At 50.4% G+C, this 12,877-nt stretch overlaps 1 protein-coding gene across 1 annotated transcript in view; it reads left to right on the top strand.

Moving 5' to 3' along the window:
• The first annotated feature begins 4,787 nt into the window (after window positions 1-4,787).
• Window positions 4,788-12,877, top strand: part of Mical2 (microtubule associated monooxygenase, calponin and LIM domain containing 2) — a 189,494-nt gene continuing 181,404 nt past the window's right edge. The window contains exon 1 of the mRNA XM_052201087.1: window positions 4,788-4,949. The gene's annotated coding sequence lies outside the window, so the exon portion shown is untranslated. The remainder of the gene's footprint in view (window positions 4,950-12,877) is intronic.

Below are 12,877 nucleotides of genomic sequence, written 5' to 3'. Positions count from 1 at the left end.
ACAACCTGCTGCTTGCCTTGCAAGGCACGGGCACCCGAGTGAGATCCTTAGCATCCTTGTAAAGAAAGTTGTGCATGGAGGGAGGCTCAGGGCTGTCAGACAAATGTGAAGACCTGCATTCGGATCCCCAGAACCCGTACACAGCCAGACACAGAGCACACCTTTGTGACCCAGCATTCCTACAGTGAGACAGGAAGCAGGCACAGGTGGGCCGTCTGGCCTGGCATACACAGCAGCAAACAAGAAACCTTGTCTCAAATAATGTGGAAGCCTGGGATGGGCACCTGAAGTTATATTCCCTGACTTCCGCAGTGCTGTGGCACCTGCAGCTACATTTACACACTCACATGCACACTCACACGCACACTCACAAGCACATTCAGAGACTTAAAAAAGTAAACAACACTGGAGCACAGGCTTAGACAGTCAGACAGTCAGGTGCCCCTCTGTTGTGTGCTGGCTCCAAGAAGCTGTCAGGCAGGGACTGGACTTCTCCAAGATACCATTCTCTTACCTCTCAAGTGTGGATGGTACCTACCTCAAAATATGCTGAGAACTATGACACTCACCCAGGTGTGATGCTGGAAAAATGGCAGGACTTTTTTTTTTTAAACCTAGAATTGCTTACCAAATCTATACCTCTTAGGGATAATTGATTAACTCAAAAGAGCCACATTCATCACTTACCAGGTGCCACCCTCTGTACTATGCATGGATCTCCCTGGCACTATTGCCCTCTGCCCTTTTGTAAGGTAGGTACCTGTTACCCAGGGAAGTTAGGTTTCTTGTGTGGGGCACCCTGTCAGTAGAACTGAGATTCAGTCTGGACACCTAGACTTGGAACCTGTGTAACTATCTGCTTGACCATGGCTCTTCTTAGGAGAAGCATGTCATACATATATGTTGTGGGATGGATATGTGATGGACAGATGGACAGGTAGAATGCAAGTCTCCTTTGTGGACCAGAAGATCTTTCCTTGGCTCATTTAGCTGCTGTGTGGATGGTTTGGTAGCACTGTTGAGAGCTGTCTCCAGGATCTGTTCAGTAACTGCAGTATATATTGGAATGGGCATCAGATATATTCCAGCAACTGAGGCCCAACGCACCATGAGGGTCCCCAGAGTTTGGTGTTCTTATTTCATTTCTTGTGTCTCTAGAGACCACAATGATGCCCTTGGATTTTACAGTTGGCTTTGAAGATCTGTGTTGAAGTCAACCGTGACAGTGCATGCCTGAACTCATAGCCCTTGAGAGGCAGAGGTCGGGGTCCAGTGTTTAAGGCCATCCTTGGCTCTCTAGTCAATTTGAAGCCAGCCTGGATTACTGGAGAGCAAACAAGTACCTGAAACAAAACAAAAACTTCACAAAAAAGCCCATAATGTGCACACTCAGGAAGAGAGAGAGAGAGAGAGAGAGAGAATGTTGATCTCTTGATATCTTTAGCCTTTGGGGCTGAGGCCGGACTATTTGTAAGGCCCTGTGTTCTCCCAGATCCTTTGCACACACACACTGCATTTGTCCATTGCGATTGGCACACCTAGTTGGAGTACCACTTTCTGCCTATAGCAGCATCTTGACTACCCCAGCGCTAACTTCATCACATGTGCATGCATCCCCCCCCCAGTGCTGTGGGGCTCCAAGAATAACCCTGACTGGAACCCCCAGACAGCCTCCTCTTCTCCCCCACATTGTCAGGAAAGTCTCCCTGATGGTGTGGCGGGCCTGATGGATCCCTGATGACCTTGAGATCTGGAGCTTGTATCTAGGGACGGTGCTGCCGCCTGCAGCCTGCGGGATGATAAGAGGCTTGGACAAGTTGCCACGATCTTGTTTCTCATACCCTGGCGGGTATGCCCGAGGGAGGCACCACTGCTCCCACTTCCTGGCTTAGAAAGTCCTCCAAAGATAGCTAGCCATCAAGGCAGCCTGGGGCCCATCAGCATCTTTTCATCACTTGACAAGGTCACTGGGCTCCGTGGAGACCAGCCTTCCTCTTCCCTTGAAAGCCAAGGCACTTTGATGTCAGCTCTAGAGAAAGCCTGGGAACCACACACTCTCGGTGTCAGCCCTGCTGGAGGACTACTTGAAAGCAAGGGGAAGACCCCAGAGTGTGCTCTGTGGAAACCGTCCCTGGGGGGAGTCTCCAGGCTCCACATCAACCTTGTTTCTAGCATAGTGGGAGGCGGGCACTAGGGAAGGTGGTCTTGTCTTTCTGCAGCCCACTTGGAAGTGGTCGGGGGATGCTGATGATAACAGGGCCACCAGCTAGGGCCGCTTTGGAGCTGCGCAGGCTACTGTTGCAGTTGGAGATGAGGATATTTTTAGGGCTGAATCTGGGTCTTCCTCCCTCTGATGCTAAGTAGCCATCTGTATCTCCCAGGCAACCTCCTCAAGCTGCATCCTAGAAAAGCAGGTTGGGGAAGTGACTAATGTTAAATACAGAGTGTGGGGCTGCTGCATCATTCATTCATTCATTCATTCACCTCTTAAGAAAGGAGCCAGATACTATTTCTCCCTAACAGGATATAATACTTTCTTTGAAGCAGAGTTATATGTACCCCTAATCCAGCTGATCACCCTATACTGACTGCTCTGAGTTTTGCCATCAAAACTCAGACCCCTATCCCCAGTCTTCCAAAAAGCCACAAGCCTTACCTAATTCCTTCACACAGTCAGCCCTCTCAGTGCCTAGCTTGGGCTATTTCCGAGTTAAAACTCAGTCCACCACACCTACCAAGCAAGAGTTTCTTGTTGGAGCCAATAGCTTGGTGGATGGCAGAGAGGTAGCATTGTAAATTCTTACTTTTGAGTGGTCAGAACCTCTGTCCCAGCCCCAATCTATGGTACATGCATGTAATCTCCACATTGGGGAGGAAGAGGCAAGATAGTTGTTGAGTTTTGAGTTCAGCTTGGAGTTCACAGTGATCAAGGCCAGCCTAGAGTACACACTAAAGTCTTGCCTCAAGAACTTTCTGTGCTGAGCAGTGCTGTCGCAGCCAGACTTAGTTGGCTCCTGGTGCTCCTGAGCAGGTTAGGCGTGCTTTGATCTGAAGGCTGTGTCAGACCATGAGTCTGAATAGAGAATAATGCAGAATATGCCTCTCATATAGTCACCTCTGTCTGGTCAGTCACCTGCTACAGAGTGACAGACGGTTAAATGAATGAATCACTCCTCTCCATCTCTATCTCCACACTGCCTCGGCTGGGCTCAGCCAAATATCTCTGAGCCTTGTCCACTGAAGTCAAGCTGTGGACAAAGGCCATGCAATTTCCTATTACATTATTACTTAAAAGACGGGGCCAGGTCATTCAGGTCTCCTTTTCCTGACAGCAGCCAGATTCCGTGAGCTCTACAGTATTCACAGATCGGTTAGCAGTTCTTTTAGAGATTTTACCTGCTCAGAGTCCCCAGAGGCCCAGGGATAGAGTCCCCACACCAGGGTTGTGTATGTTGACTTAGAATCAATTCTGCATTCAAATACACATTAATGTGCACATGATCTTGGCAAATGATTCTTTGTTACAGATTTCAGTTCCCCCATCTGTGAAAGGGGATGATGATATTAAAAAGTTCAATCTCTAGGTCTGGGTTTAAATGAGATGACACATGGGAAGTGTTCATTGATTAGTGGTGTCATGGTTGGAGTCCCACTAGAGTTGAGTACTGTCCCTCTTAGAGTCAGTGATGAGTTCTGCAGACTGAGTGGGGTCGAGTGCTGGGGAGAAAACTCATCCGCAGAAGTGGAGTGAATTCTAAGGATGCTAAGAGACAAACTCAGAGAAACCCCAAGGGTTGGAAGACTGAACAGCAGAGTATAGAAAAAACAGGCCACAGGTTTGGCGGTGGAGGAACTGCTGCCCGCACTTGCCTGGCCAAGGGGCATGCTCTCCAGAGGGTGGAACCCGGGGGAATTCCAGCAGCCTGGAGTCATGGTGCTGTTTGCCTTTGCCGCCCAAGCCGGCCTGCTTTCCCCCCACCCCCGGGTCAGCTCAATTCCAAGAACATTTATGGACTCTGCATTGGGCCAAGCTGGATGATGGGCTCTGGGCCCCAGGGGTGACTCAGCCCACGTGAATCCTATTTTCCTGGTCTCGACTGTCGCGGTGTCCGTATGAATTTCTCAGGACATCCAGAATTTCCCCGAACCATTCATTCAAAGTTTTCTCTGGAGAGGCATAGTCACTCATGAAAGCGGATCAGACACAGAGGTTAACCACTCCACACCCAAGAAAGAGAAAATGCGAGGGACCCAGGTAATGCGATTGGTCTGTGTCACTACCCCATTTCCCACAGCTTTAGTCCAAGCAAGGACAGTTCAAGGGAGGACCCAAGTAAGGAAGACTGCACGCAGAAAAACAAGAAATGGGGGCCCACGAAGGCCAGCCAGTCCTAGAAGTCCTTCGCTGCTCCCTCCAGTGCATAAGCGGACAGTGAGGTTGTCTTTCCAGTTGCCTAGGCCAAGCTTCGTGAGGCCTAGCCTTTCCCTATCCCTTGACATCAGAACACCAAGGCCGGGTGTGTTCGCCTCGCAGCAGCCCAGGGCTGGGTCTTCGACCTGTGGCCAGGGTGGGAGCGGCTAGGGCAGGGCTTCAGCCCACGTGCGTCGGAGGCTGCAGTGGTGACAGCAGTTCCCAGCTTAGTACTAACTGGGAGGGATCTGGGGTGGGTTCCGCGCTGCACGACCATTGGTCATGCGTCTCAGGATTGGGGTGGAGCCTCGCCTTCGGAGGCCCTGTCATTGGCCGAGCCTCAGATGGGGGTGTATCCCAATCGGGTCCTCCGCGGCTCGCAGAACTGCAGGCACCCGGCCGGCTCAGCCTGCGCCGGGCCGCCTCGCTAGCTCCGGGCTCGGCAGGCGGCCCGCGGGGTTCTGGATTTCTGCGCCCTCAGACCGAGGCCAAGCAAGGCAGGCGCTGACCTGAGGCTCGGAGGCCCGCAAGACCTTCGGTAAGACGGAGTGGGAGTAGGCTCCGGGGTGCGCGGGAGCGGGTGGGGACTGTTCCAGTCCCGGCTGGACTCTGCGCCCTACTGGTCGCCCCGGAGGGTCAGGTGCGGCAGTTCCGTCCGGGATCTCAGACCCACCTGCGGGGTGCGCCGTGGGATCTTCACCAATCAAAACTGTCATTCTAACCCCAGAAAACCTAACACACAAGCGCATAGTAGGCGCCCTTGGCTGCAGGGTCGCTTGTCATCGTTCAGAGAAACGCCCCAAACTTTGCTCTGTGCGATCTAGGCTCCCATACCTTTTCCATCCTCTAACAGAGAGCCTTGCTTATTTTTATTTGATTATTATATTTTTCTGCCTCCCTTCTCCTCCCTCCTTGATAACAGGAAGTTGGGCCAGATGTCAGTGGCCTGGCCAGCGGCGGGCTGGAACACGGGCTGGTCGCTTGGCCGGTGGCGACGCTCTGAGGGGCCTGCGCTGCTGTCCCCTCTGTATCCTGCGACCCCTGGCAGCCTGGGCTTGTCCCCGCCCAGGAGTACCCCTACCCTCGCGTCCTGCTCTGTCACTGGCTAGCTGGTCCTGGGCTGGGGTCTCCCTTGCAGCCTCTGCCTGCTGCAGCTGTTCGGAGAGGGCGGGGTTAATTTATCCCAGGCCAGCCTCAGTCTCAGCCTCACCCTCACCGGCAGAGCAGGGAAGGGCCTGTACTGGACCGGGAAGAGGCGTGTTGAAACCAGAGTACTCTCGTGTCTCCTTCCACATTGTTTATTCTGGGCCCGGGTTTCTAAAGCAGAAAGAGCTTTCTCGTTTGCAAGACCTTTCGCTGTCCACCTATGTCTTAGGTGGTTTAGTGGGAGGATAAAGTCAATAGCCCTTATGGACAGACCCGGAGAGAAAAAAGCCAGAGGCAAATCGGCCTTCTGCATTTGCCTCACTGGGTTGTCTGGCACCTGTGTCCTCTGTGTGCCAGCAACCTCCGTGGGTCAGTGGACCTAACAAGTGCACCACCAGGATAGCCCTTGTTCATGTCACAAGGATTCCAAAGGCGATCAGTGCTGCCTTCTTCAGGTACAGGGAAGAGGGCACAGGTTGGGGCCCAGTGGTTACTCTCCAAAAAGCTTGAGTTGTGTCCTCTGGTTTAGGGACCCAGAAAGCAGTCCTGGCTCTGCTTGCTTCCCACTAGTTGCCCCGTGGCTGTGGGAAGGAGCGCTGTGTGCATGTGTCTGGAGCCCCTGGCCTTTGAGAGATTCTGGGGATCTCAAAGCCCAAGGTGCTTGAACAGACAGCAGGAAGCAGGGTGCACGGCAAATTGCTCCTCTCTGTGCAGTCCGATGCGCGGAAGGGCTATGGCAGTGTTCTTATGATAAGAGAGACTGACTGTGGTGCTGCTTTAGAGGAAAGCCTTCTCCTGCTGGCTTTACCTCTGCCGGCCTGGTTTTTCACCTTGAACTGAATTCATTGAAATAACATTGACCCTTAGGAACTCCAGGCTCCTTGTTTCTGCAGTAGAGGTGGGGCAGGCTTTGGTATATGCTTCTTTTGTTTGCTGGGTGATGGAAACCCACAGTTTGAACAGCCCCATTCCTAGGAGCTGCAGAGAACAGCTCCAATCCTTCCATCCTGGGGGGGGGGGGAGCAGTTCTCTCCACCGTATCTGCATCTCTGTTTGCCTTCCAGACTCTGCTCACTCTCCACTGCTGAATGGTAGAGGTTCTGCCTTCCTGGTCGAGGGTTTGGCTGGGCTAACCCAGCCTGGGTTGAACATGGCTAACTCTATGGAGTGCCCATAGTCCCTCTCCTTTAAAGAACATCCTGAGATTGCTCATTCTTTACCTCATGAGCACCTCCACATGAGCCCTCTGTAGTAGCTGGGGCCACACCCATTTTATGGATGAGAGAACTGAGTCACAGAGAGATTGCTACTGGCCCCAGCAGACTGCTAGAGTTTCACGATGATTCCAGCTTCTAGGAGTGTGTATGTGGTAACGCCAGCCTCAAGGAGGCAGAAGCAGGAGGATTGCTGAAAGTTTGAGGCCAAACTGGTATATATAATGAGTTCTAGGTCAGCTACAACTTTCTCAAAAACCAAAACCAATGGGGCAGTGGTAGTACACGCCTTTAATCCCAGCACTTGGGAGGCAGAGGCAGGAGGATCTCGGTGAGTTTGAGGCCAGTCTAATTTACAGAAAAAGTTCCAAGACAGCCAGGGCTACACAGAGAAACCCTGTCTCCAACCACCCTCCCTAAACAAAACGAAAGAAACAAACAAAAACCAACCAACCAAATATATAAATATAATACATTTAACATATGATATATATTTCTAAATATACATATATAATTTTTTCAGCAAAATAGGATAGTGCAGTGAGCTCTACCTGCACTTCCTGGGCTTCCCCAGCTATTAAAATGAGGCTGTGTTATGCTAACTCCATGGCTTTCTCTTTTACTTTTGCCTCCATTCTTTTTTGTTTGAAACTTCCACTTATTTTTCTTTGTTTGTTTACTATGTGTGTGTGCATGTATGGGCACATGTGACGCAGTTCCTGTTCTGAGGTCAGAGGACAGTTTGGGGGAGTCAGTTCTTTCCTTCAAGTATGTGGGTCCCTGAGATTGAGCTCAGGTCCCTGGACTTGGCAGCAAGCACCGTCACCTGCTGAGCCATCTTGCTGGCCCCTGGATTTTTCTTTCTGACATTTTAAAGCTGATTTCTGATGTCGCTATTTATGTCATTTTTTTCTCTCTACACAGTCCAGCACACATCACTTAAAGAGAGCATTCCCTTTTAAAACTATGGTCTGTGCTGCACCAGACAGAGACAGCAATATCATACAGTATCACCTGTCCACATCGAGATAGGCACACAGGCCTGCTTGTCAGGAATGACATCTCCTGCTATCTGCTGAAGTGCGGATCCTTGCACATTCTGTCTTTGGCTACCAGTGCCTTGCTGCCTGTTATGAACTGGAGAAGGTCTCCTCCTTTCCATGAGCAATTAATCTCCGTTTCAAGAGCTTATCTCTCCTGGGAGCACAGGGAGCCCCCGGAAACTGGAGTCCACTTCAGTCCCTCTCTGGATCCTCGGGAACAAAGCCTGCACACATTGGACACACAGCAGAGACTTGGCGAGCATCTGCTTAGTGGCACTGCAGCCTCTCAAAGGCTGAATGAGGGGACTGTCAGGGGCTCGTGTGACTGTGGTGCGTGTTGGGAATGATGGCTTGCCTATGCACGTGTGGCTGTCAGAGCAGTGAGCGTCAGTCCATAGGCATCCTGAAATCATAGGAGAGTTATTTACAACACCCCCCTCGCCACTTTGGGCTGTGGTGTGGAGCCCAGATGGCCACGTGTGTGCCCTCAGCAGCAGCTGGCCTTGCATATCACACGTGGCTGACAGCTGCTGGGGTCATTCTGTTCCAGCTTTGAGTTTAGTTCCATCAAGACCTAACTGTAACTCTCACACTGGGCTAGGTAGAGAACAGGGCTCACGGCCCCACCCTTTACAGCCACCCTGTCCCTTTTTTTGAGCAGTACCTCTCTGTAAAGACTTAGAATTTTACTTCCATTATTTTATGTTTTTCCCTTCAGCTTTTCCGAGAAAAAGTCTTGTGTAGCTCAGGCTGGACTTAAACTCAATATGTAGTTGACAGTGGCTTCAAACTCCTGAACTCTCCTGCCTCTACTTCCCAAGTACTGGGATTGCACATGTGTACCACTAAATACAGCTAATCTTTTATTTAATTTTCTTCAGCAAATATAAAAACATCTTAATGCTCAGGTTGTGTCAGTAGTTGGGTTGATATTTTTCCATTCTTATTACTTTGTGGTTCTTTGGTTGGATGATTTCTATACTGGAGACCATAGCCTGAGCTCGTTCATGCATGTTAGTCAAGTATTCAACCTCTAGGACACATCCCCTGCACTCTTTAATGATTTTAATCTTAAGAGAGGGTCTTACTAAGTTTCTCAGGCAGGCCTTGAAGCCCAGGAAGATTTTGAACTTAAGTGCCTCCTGTCTCTGCCTCCCGGAGAGCCGGGATTGCTGTGTATGCTGCTGGGCATGATATATATATTTTTTTCTCCCTCAAATTTTTATAGAAAACACGTTTTTATGATAGGAAGTCCATGTTCTATTCTCTTTAGAAACACAACCTCAACTACTTGGGCTCCTGTAGACAAGCTTAAGTGCCAGGAGGCAAGCTTGGGTTTGTCATGTGTGTTGGCTACAGCTATGTGTATTGATAGTGCCTTAGAGCTACTGGGAGTCTGAAATTTGCTCAGATCATAATACTGTTTGTATGTTAGGTTCATTTTGTTTTTCTGGAGGCTGAGCCACCAGAGATGACAGAAGAGCAGGCGGGCCCAGGCTCCGGGCTCTACTGGCCTGTGCTGCCTCTTGGGGAAATCTTTCAGGACAAACACCTGTGCAGCTCATTCTAGGGTACCCTGGGCTGACCCAGGCTAGCTTCTCTTTTCTCCTGGGCACCTGCTCCAGGCGTAGAACACATTCCTGGTCCCTGGTGACAAGATGCCCCTTCTAAAGCATTGATCCTCTGTTTGCTGGTGATCACCATTAAAGCTGTCTGGTCATAAACTGCTGCTGCTGCAGTCTAATCTGGAGTTGCTCCCTTTTCTGTCAGATCTTGAAGAATCATCCTCCCCAAGTATACAGCACACAGCCTTTTGTGGTAAGGAGTGTGGTCTGTTTTCGTCCATTCTCTTGCTCTGTCCCTGTGTACACATCTGAGCATTGCTGTAGGCATTATGGGATCCCTGGCTCTGAGTGTGCAGGCCACTGTGTCCACATAGTTAATACTGTGTTTGTCATGGTGGAGATTTTAGGGGGCTTTGTTTTGTCTTGTTTTTATAGGGTCTCATTATGTAGCTCTGTCTGACCTGAAACTATCAAGACTAGGATAGCCTCGTTCACAGACATCTGCCTGCCTGTGCCTTCCAAGTGCTGAGATTAAAGGCCTTCACTACCACTCCAGGCTTGTTCTTGTTTTAAAGACAAGGTCTTGTGTAGCCCAGGCTGGCCTCAAATTTATTATGTATGGGAGCATGAACTTGAGTTTGTGATTCCCTTGCCTTTGCGTAATCCCTAGGTTCTAGGATTATAGATATGCACCATGGCCATTTTATACAGTGCTGGTGTTCCCACTCAGGGAGTTTTCTGTGTAGGGGCAAGCACATTCCCAGCTGAGCTGCAACCCCAGCCTCTTAGCGTATTCTTTCTGTGGATGGAATGTTTCTACCCAGGACTGTATTCCTCCCTTCCCCAGATCTCCAGCTCTCTGGGGCTGCCTAGATACCTTGTGGCTCTCGCATTCCTCCTGTAGCTTGCCTACGTTTCTTTCAGGGCACAGAAATGTTACAGCAGAACTTTCCCTGGGCAACTGGGAAGAGTTCTTATTCTTTCCGCTGACTGCAGGAGCTGAACAGCAAGGAGCTAGTCAGTTGTTGCTGGCCCCTGCACTACTAGAGCCACAGGTTAGTGAAACATTCTCAGGCACAAGTTTCGGACACACCCAGCCCAGAAGCTCAGCACATGCCAGAAACAGGAGTGAGTGTCTAGAACACTCTGTCCTGGACTTACCACCTTCATATCGTTGTGCTGAGCCGCGGAGATCGCTCCTTTGCTCACAGACTAATTGCTGGCCTTGGCCACTCATGTGAGGACTGGATCCAGGTCTCAGGGTGCTGGGAGCCAGGGGCAGGAGGAGCAGGGGAGGAGGAAGATGTGCACGGAGAAGAGTTACTGAGATCCTTCAGTCACTAAAGAGAGCTGCTGCCTGGGGCAGAGTAGACCCGGGTCTGTGTGGGATCTGGCTGCTGACTCCTGGGTTGGGTGCCTACTCATCCTAAGGTTCTATGTGCAGTAGTCATGAGTTGAAAGCTCCCTGGGTGGGGACAGTTGGACCTTTCACACTTGGATGCAAAGATGGTAATGGGCAAGAATTTCTTCCTGGAAGAATTGGGGGTCTGACAGCCAAGGGAGAAGATAAACAGCATGGAAGGGCCCACATGCATGTATTCACTCTAACACATGCACATGGATGCATGGTACTCACCCATACACACACATAGATGCACTGTACTCTCTCTCTCTCTCTCTCTCTCTCTCTCACACACACACACACACACACACACACACACACACACTGAGAGACAGAGAAGGGGATACAGTACTTGCCCCAACACACATGTATACATGCCTGGTTCTCACCTCCACACACAAGTGTGTGTGGCATTCACCATCACAAGCATACAGATACATAGAACTACACCACATGCACAAATCGATGCAATGCATGGTAAAACACTCACTCCGTACAAAAGGAACTGGTGTTAACCCAAGCCGTGTTTCTTCCCTCAGCCTCCGTCTTTGGGCTTTCTACTCACAGTGTGGTTGCCGTTCCAAGCCTCCTGTGGACATACTGTGGGCACCTCCCTCTGCCTGTTACATGCACTGCTTTTCCTTCTGTCTGCTAGGAAGTGACCAGAATGGACCAGAGGGTCCACAGGAGCTCAGAGACTCAGTAATGAATTGGCCAAAACTCAACAATTGCCTCCTCCATAGATTTCAGCTCTTCTTGTCAGAATCCCCTTGCTTTAGATCTGGGGGAGTTGGGACATCTAGGCACTGAGGATAAACATCAGGAACAAGTTCTCCATGCAGACGATAGAAGCAAAAACAAGCCAGCAGACAAAGGAAGCATGCTAAGACAGACATGGGTTTGAATCCTAGCCATGTGGCCTTGCAAAGTTCATGAACCCTACCTTCTAAGCCTATAAAGAAGAGTCATAGCCGGGCGGTGGTGGTGCACGCCTGTAATCCCAGCACTTGGGAGGCAGAGGCAGGCGGATTTCTGAGTTCGAAGCCAGCCTGGTCTACAAAGTGAGTTCCAGGACAGCCAGGGCTACACAGAGAAACCCTGTCTCAAGAAAAAAAAAAAAAGAAGAGTCATTTTGGTCTTGAGACTGATGTAGAAATGAAATTAAAATATTTACAAACTGCCCTGCACAAGCCTGCATTCCAATATCTCCCCTTTTTCAGAGGTCAGTTTCCACAATGAATGTCAAGAGTGGGCTCTCCAGAAGCCCCCTCTGGGTCTCAAGCTTTGGTTCCCTATAAAAGTCAGCCATTTCTCCATTTTCTCCCCAAGCTGAGCCCCTCCTGTCTGTCTGCCTACTCCCCCCCCCCAGCCCTGCTCTTGTGGCACCCCCTCCGTCCCACCCAGCCTCTCAGCACCCCATCCTTCTCTGCCCTTCACTCCCCGCAGCCTCCTCCTCACTTCCGTCCCTTCTTCCCTGGCGAGCAGTAGCTTCCTGGAGAGGGCTCCCTGTTTATGGTTGCTCGCTGGGGTGTTTATGCTGCCTCTCTTCGAGAGCTCCTAGCAGATGTCTGTTTATTGTTGAAACTTCATCCTCAGCCAGAGAGACACAGCTTTTCTTTTTTTTAGATCTCTAATTGTGGTGGCTGTACAATGCAGCTTAGATTGCCTCCGAGTCTAATTCCTCATTACTCTCCAACTCTGCCCATTATGAAACTCTTCAGATGCAGGCGGAGAGACCTTATATGTCCCGATTTCAGAGCAGCATTTAAATTTAGCATCCAGTTGTAATCGGTTCGAAAGGTAGGCCAGGGGAGTGAGGGCAACCAACAGTTTGGCTTCTATCCTGGCTCCGACAGATGGTATGAATGAGAGGAGCATTTTTCGTCTCCATAGCAACAGCAGCCCTCCCTCACGCCCCCTCTCACCACCTGCAGGACTGAGCTGGCAGTCTCAGGGCTGCTCTGAGATTAGCTTGAGTTTTATCTTTCCCTTTGGACCCTGGTGAGGCTTGAGATGCTCAGGGAAGGGCAACTGGGGTGGCTTTAGATGATTCGGACCTCTCTGCTGGAGGAAGAAGAGAGAGCGTGAGTCACAGA

The sequence above is a fragment of the Apodemus sylvaticus genome, chromosome 1 (genome assembly GCF_947179515.1).
Source record: "Apodemus sylvaticus chromosome 1, mApoSyl1.1, whole genome shotgun sequence".
NCBI classification, from domain to species: domain Eukaryota; kingdom Metazoa; phylum Chordata; class Mammalia; order Rodentia; family Muridae; genus Apodemus; species Apodemus sylvaticus.
Note: the sequence above shows the minus strand (reverse complement) of the source record. Positions and strands in the feature narration are given on the sequence as shown.